This window comes from Ovis aries, chromosome 5 (assembly GCF_016772045.2).
Source record: "Ovis aries strain OAR_USU_Benz2616 breed Rambouillet chromosome 5, ARS-UI_Ramb_v3.0, whole genome shotgun sequence".
NCBI lineage: Eukaryota > Metazoa > Chordata > Mammalia > Artiodactyla > Bovidae > Ovis > Ovis aries.
The window spans coordinates 57340295-57348118 of NC_056058.1; the positions used below are offsets into that span (position 1 = coordinate 57340295).

Consider the following 7824-nt stretch of genomic DNA (forward strand, 5'->3'; position numbering starts at 1 on the left):
GAGGATGAGATGGCTGGATGGCATCACCAACTCAATGGACATGAGTTTGGGTAAACTCCAGGAGTTGTTGATAGACAGGGAGGCCTGGCATGCTGCGATGCATGGGGTCTCAAAGAGTCAGACACGACTGAGTGACTGAACTGAACTGATCTTACAATTAAGTCTTTAATCCATTTTGATTTTAGTTTTGTATATGGAGTTAGAAAATGTTCTTATTTTATTCTTTTATATGCTGCTGTCCAGTTTTCCAAGAATCACTTATAGAAGAGACTGTCTTTTCTCCATTGTATGTTCTTGCCTCCTTTGTTATAGATTAATTAACCATAGGTGTGTGGATTTATTTCTGGGATTCTATCCTGTTTCATTGAGCTGTATTTCTGTTTTTGTTCTAGTACCATACTGTTTTGATTTCCATAGCTTTGTAGTATAGTCTGAAGTCAGGAAGTCTGATTCTTCCAGCTCTATTTTTCTTTCTCAGGATTGCTTTGGCTATTCAGGACTTCAAAGGAAAATGCTGTGGGGATTTCTTCTACCAATGTCAGACCCCCATCTAGGAAATCTTCAGTGGGGCTCAGAACTTTCTCTCTGTAGAAGAACTGTGATGTAATACTTCTCCACTTTGTAGGTGGCCTACTGCTGGGTATGAGATCTGATTATACCGTGAGTGTGCTCCTTCTATCACCTAGTGGTGGTTTCTTCTTTATGTCTTTGGATGTAGAGTATCTGCAGATATTTGTATGTCCTCCTGCAGGTGTATACTTGGGAAAATGAAACTCTGCAAATCATCTAATAATGTGTGTGGCTTTTTGTCCTAAAACACATAGCTGGCGTGTTTGCTCTTGGAGCTCCAAGGCATCAGGGGGCACAGGGCAGGAACTCAAGCAGATTTAGTCAACCTTCTGCAGCAGCTTCCCTCTCATTTCAGACACTGGGCTCTTTTTACTCAAGAGCAGAAGATGATAATGACTCAGCTTTCTTTGACTTCTTTTTTTTTTTAAATATAATTGTGGAGTCTTTCAGACTACACTTTTGTCTAAGATCAAGGGAGGTGTTTTATCTATAAAGTGAAAAGACACAGGCCACCCAGTGTTCACCCAAAGTAAATGCAGCACTATTTACAACAGCCATGGAAGCAACTAAATGTCCATTGAAAGATGAGTGGATAAAGAAGATGTAGTATATATCAGGAGCTTCCCTGGTAGCTCAGATGGTGGAAAGTTTGCCTGCAAGGTGGGAGATCTGGGTGCAATCCCTGGGTTGGGAAGAACCCCTGGAGAAGGAAATGGCAACGCACTTCAGTATTCTTGCCTGGAAAATCCCATGGGCAGAGGAACCTGGCGGGCTACAGTCTATGGGGTTGCAAAGAGTTGGACCTGATTGAATGACTAACACTAACGCTATCTGTTTTGGTAGGTTCCAGTCTTTTTTACTGATGGTTGTTCAACAGTTAGTTGTGATTTCAGTGTGCCTATGACAGGGATTGCACTCAAGGTTCCATTCTACCATCTTGCCTCCCATTTCCCTATAATTATTGTAATTAATTTTTCTTTTTGCTTTTATTCAATATATTATTAACAAGAAACCCTACTATGTGTCAGACCCTGTATAATGATAGGGAAAATGTGGTAAGCAAAAGTAAATAATGTAACTGGTCTCTAGGAAGGTTTAGTGTATTGATGGAAGTTAGTATCCATAAGTGAATGGAAATTCTACCAGATTGCATGACTGTTTTCCACATGAGCTTTGTGAATCAGCTTCTTACATTCCACATCATATGGAGGTCTTCAGAGATCATGTTGGATAGACATTAGATCCATAGTTGATCCATAATTTAAGTAAGACACTAGAAATTTAACAATATCTAAAATCTGACATTTGGTAAAGAAAACAGAGCTTTTGAAATTGAGATAAAATTCATAAAATTTTAATTGTCCCATTTTAAAGCAAATTATCTGTTTTTAAAGTATATGTTTATTCACAATTTTGTGCAACTATCACCACTATCTGATTACAGAACATTTTCATCATCTCACTCATTCCAAGTAAAAACAGACAAATCAACTCAGGAATTTTCCCAATACCCCATCTATAATTCCTGGCAACCACTAAACTATACCTGGTCTCTCTGCCTATTTTGGACATTACGTATCAATGGAATCACATAACACGTGTGATTTTCATATAAATGGAATATATAGGTTTATATCTATATAGCAATACCTTATTTTATTGCATTTTGCTTTATTGTGCTCACAGATACTGTTTTCAACAAAGTGAGGGTCTGTGGCAACCCCATGTGAACAAGTGTATCAGTGCCATTTTCCCAACAGCTTTGCTCACCTTATGTCCCTGTGTCACATTTCGGTAATCTTGCAATGGTTCACACTTTTTCATTATTGTTATATTTGCTATACTGATCTGCGATAAGTGGTCTTTGATGTTACTATGATGACTCTTTGAAGAATCAGATAATTTTTAAGCAATAAAGAATTTGTAAATTAAGGAATGTACATTTTTTAAGACACGATGCTATTCCACATTTAGCAACATTACAATGTAACATAACTTTTATATGAACTGGGAAAGCAAAATTTAATATCAGTCACTTTACTGAAATATTTTTTTCACTGGTGGTCTGGAATCAAACCAACAATATCTTCAAAGTATACCAGTATATCTATACATATATAAGGTAGATTGTCTTTTGCGAATACTTCCTTTCAATTAGCATAAGATTTTCAAGGTTCATCCACGCTGTAGCATGCTATCACATTTCTTTGCTTTTCATGACTAAATATTCCATCTTGTAGATAGATTTATTTTATCCACTTATCTGTGGATTGTATCTCCTTGTTGGCTATAATGAAGAATGCAGCTATTAACATTCTTACACAAACATTGGTGTGATCATACATTTTCACATCTCTATACATACATAAGAGTAGAATTTCATATAATAACTCAATCTGTAATGTTTTTGGAGGAAATGGTCAAATTTTCCCACAGTGAATGCATCATTTACACTCCCACTAGGGCTGTATGAGGGTTCTATTTCTCCATACTCTCATACAAATTCACAAATATGCTTTAGTTTTTAAAAATTACATTTATCCTAGTATGTTAGCTGCTCAGTCATGTCTGACTCTTTGCAACCCCGTGGACTGGGGCCTGCCAGGTTCCTCTGTCCACGGAATTCTCTAGGCAAGAATACTGGAGTGGGTTGCCATTTCCTTCTCCAGGAGATCTTCCTGACCCAAGAATCAAACCAAGTCCCCCACGTTGCAGGAAGAGTCTTTACCATTTGAGCCACCAGGGAAGCCCTACATTTATCCTAGTGGGTGTAAACTAATATTTCATTGTGGCTTGATTTACATTTCCCTCATGAGTAACTATTAACATTTTTTTCAGGTGCTCATTGGCCATTTGCACAAGTTCTCTGGAGAAAGTCTATTCAAATTCTTTGCCTCTTTAAAAAAATTAGGTTCTTTTTGATTTGGTAGTGTTCTTTATATAATATGGACTTCCCTGGTGGCTCAGAGGTTAAAGTGTCTGCCTGGAATGCAGGAGACCCAGGTTCGATCCCTGGGTTGGGAAGATCCCCTGGAGAAGGAAATGGCAACCTAGGTTAGGTCCTTTGTTGTTGTTCTTTAGTCTCTAAGTCATGTCCAACTCTTTGAGACCCCATGGATTGCAGCATGCCAGGCTTCCCTATCCTTCACTGTCTGCCAGAGTTTGCTCACACTCACATGCATTGAGCTGGTGATGCCATCCAACCATCTCAATCCTCTGTTTTCCCCTTCTCCTCTTGCTCTCAATCTTTCCCATTGTCAAGGTCCTTTCCAGTGAGTCATCTGTTCACATCAGGTGGCCAAAGTATAGCTTCAGCATCAGTCCTTCCAATGATATTCAAGGTTGATTTCCTGAGGATTGACTGGTATTTAATCTTCTGTTGTCCAAGGAACTCTCAAGAGCCTTCTCCAGCACCACAGTTCAAAAGCATCAGTTCTTTGGAGCTCACCCTTCTTTATGGCCCAACTTTCACATCCATACTGGAAAAACCATAGCTTTGACTTTACAGACTTTTGTAGGCAAAGTGATTTCTCTGCTTTTGAATATGCTCTCTAGGTTTGTCATAGCTTTTCTTCCAAGGATCAAGTGTCTTTTAATTTCCTGGCTTTTGTCACCATCTGAAGTGACTTTGGAGCCCAAGAAAATAAAATCTGTAACTGTTGCTACTTTTTCCCCTTCTATTTGCAACAAAGTGATGTCATGATCTTAGTTTTTTAGATATTTAACTTGCAAATATTTTCTTCCATGTTTGGGTTGTCTTTTGTTCTTTATAGTATTCTTTGATGCAATTTTTAAAAAACTTTAGTGAATTTAAATTTGCTTCTTTTGTTTCTGTTGCTGCCTGTGTTTTTCACATTATACATAAGAAATTGCTTCCTAATCCAAGATTATGAAGATTTATCCTACATTTTCTTCTAAGAGTATCATAGTATTAGTACCTACACTTATATCTCTGATCCATTTTGAGTTAATTTTGTATATGGTGAGAATTATGGGTACAATGTTCTACTTTTGCATGTGAAAATCCAGCTGTCACAGGACAATAAGTTGAAAAGAATACTGCTTTGCATTTTAATTTTCTGAGAAAAAAAAATTAGTCAGAAATCAGAAAAAAAAAAACCTGTCAAAGATCAATTGATTAATCAAGACAGTGCAGTACTAGAAAAGAAATAGATAAATGAAACAGAATGGAGAGCCCAGAAATAGCCCTCCATAAATAAAGTTGGCTGGTCTTTGCCAGAGAAGAAAAGGCAATGCAATAGAGCAAAGATAGTTCTCTCAACAAATGGTGCTGGAACAACTGAACATCTACATGCAAAAACATTAATCTAGACATAGACCTTACACCCTTTCAAAAAATGAACTCAAAATGGATCACAGATCTAAGTATAAAATGCAAAACTGTAAAACTTCTAAAAGATAACATAGGAAAAAACATAAATGACCCTGGGTATGGTGATGGCTTTTTAGATAAAATACCAAAGGCTTGAACCATCAAAGAAATAACTGACAAATTGGACTTCATTAAAATTAAAAATTCCGTTTTGTGAAAGATAATATTAAGAGAATGAAAACACAAGCCACAGACTTGGAGAAAGATTTGCAAAAGATCCATCTGATAAAGGACTGTTATCTAAGATATACAAAGAACATTTAAATCTCAATGATAAGAAAACAAACAACCTTAAAACAGCCATACTACCCCAAACAATCTACACAGTTAATGTAATTCCTATCAAATTATCCATGACTTTTTTCACAGAACTAGCACAAAACATCCAAAAATTTATATGGAACCACAAAAGAAAGAGAATTGCTAAAGTAATTCTGAGGAAAAAGACTAAAGATGAAAGCATAACCCTCCCAGACTTCAGACAATAATACAAAGTTAGAGTAATCAAAACAGCATGGTATTGGCACAAACACGGGCATGTAGATTGGTGGAGCAGAGCAGAGAGCCCAGAAGTAAACTCAAACATTTATGGTCTTCCCTGGTGGCTTGGAGGGTAAAGCGTCTGCCCACAGTACAGGAGACCTGAGTTTGATCCCTGGGTCAGGAAGATCCCCTGGAGAAGGAAATGGCAACCCACTCTAGTACTCTTGCCTGGAAAATCCCATGGACAGAGAAGCCTGGTAGGCTACAGTTCATGGGGTCCCAAACAGTTGGACATGACTGAACGACTTCACTTTCTTTCACTTTATGACAAAAGAGCCAAGAATAGACAATGGAAAGAAGACAGTCTCTTCCCCAAGTGGTGCTAGGAAAGCAGGATGGCCATATATCAATCCATGAATTAGATTTTCCCTCATACCGGATGGAAAAATAAACTCAAAATGCTTTAAAGACTAAAACTAGGACATGCCACTGTAAAACTCCAGAAGAGAACATAGGCAAAACATTCTATGACATAAATCAGCAAAACCTACATGTGTATGAAATAGGAAGTCAGAGTGAAAGTTGCCCACTCGTGTCCAACTCTTTATGACCCCATGAAATTCTCCAGGCCAGAATACTGGAGTGGGATCTTCTCCAGGGGATCTTCCCAACCCAGGGATCAAACCCAGGTTTCTCACACTGCAGGCAAATTTTTTACCAGCTGAGCCACACAGGAGCCCCAAGAATACTGGAGTGGGTAGCATATCCCTACTCAAGCGGATTTTCCTGACCCAGGAGTCGAACCAGGGTCTCCTGCATTGCAGGTGGATTCTTTACCAACTGAGCTATCAGGGAAGGGGGAAGATATTTGTAAATGATAAGGGCTTATTTTCTAAAATATACAAACAGCTTATATAACTAATATTTAAAAAAGAAAAAGAAAAACCTAATCAAAAGTGGATAGAAGACTTGAATAGACATTTATCCAAAGAAGACATACAGATGGCTAACAGGCACATGAAAAGATGCTTCACATCACTAATTATTAGAGAAATGCAATTCAAAGCCACTGGTATCATATCATACTGGAAAGAATGGCCATCATCAAAAATTCTGCAATAGTAAAAGTTAGAGTGGGTGTGGAGAAAAGGAAACTTCATACACTGTTGGTAGGTGTGTAAACTGGTTCAGGCTTTATGGAAAAAAGTATGGAGGTTCCTTCTAAAAATACAGCTACCATATGATCCAGGAATCCCACTCCTGGGCATAAATTTGGAAAATATGAAAAGTCTAACCTGAAAAGATACCCACACCCCAGTGTTTACAATAGCCAAAACATGGAAGCAACCTAAGGGTCCATCAACAAATAAATGAATATAGAAAATTATACACACACACACACGTGCATATATATACATATATACATACACACACACAAATATACAAACAGAATAATACTGAACATAAAAAAGAATGAAATACTGCCATTTGCAGCAACATGGATGGACCTGGGGTTATTATACTGAGTTCACTCAGACAGAAATATAAATACTATATGATACTATTTATATGTGAAATAAAATAATAATAATAATTAACTTATTTACAATATAGAAACAGGCTTACAGACATAGAAATCAGACTTATGGTTACCAAAGAGGAAAGGAGTTGGGAGGGATAAACTAGAAGACTGGGGTTGACAGATACACATTACTATATATAAAATAGATAAGCAACAAGCATTTACTCTATAGCACAGAGAGAACTATTTTAGTGCCTTGTGATAACCTATAATGGAATACTCTGAAAAAGAAAAAAATATATATATATATCGGAATCATTTTGCTATACACCTAAAACTAATACAACAGTGGAAATCAATTATACTTCAATAAAAAAGAAAACGAAAAATCTGATTGAAAAATGGGCCAAAGACCTTAACACTTCCTCAAAGAGGAGATACAGATGGCAAGTAAGCACATGAAAAGATGCTTTACATCATATATGTCATCAGAGAAATTCAAATGTTTTAAAAAAAAAGAATGAGATACCACTGCACATCTAAGACAATGGCTAAAATCTGGAACGTGGAGAACACTAAATGCTGTCCAGGACGTGGAACATTTGGAAAGGCTCCAAAACTGGTACCACTGTTTTGGAAGACAGGTTGGTAGTTTCTTACAAAACTAAACATACCCACACCATATGATCCAACAATTGTGACCCTTTATATTTACTAAGGCATAGAAAATTCATGACCAGATAAAAACCTTTATTAGTTCAGTCACTTTGTTCATAATCGCTGTCACCTACAAACTGGCACTTGCCATCTGCCTCTATAATGATCAAACTATGAGCTGCTGTAGCTGCTGACCTTC

General features: G+C 37.2%; 1 non-coding gene across 1 annotated transcript; it reads left to right on the top strand.

Moving 5' to 3' along the window:
- The first annotated feature begins 3522 nt into the window (after positions 1-3522).
- TRNAS-GGA (transfer RNA serine (anticodon GGA)) lies at positions 3523-3594 on the top strand. Its single transcript has one exon. It is a non-coding gene; the product is annotated as a tRNA-Ser (tRNA).
- Positions 3595-7824: the final 4230 nt, after the last annotated feature.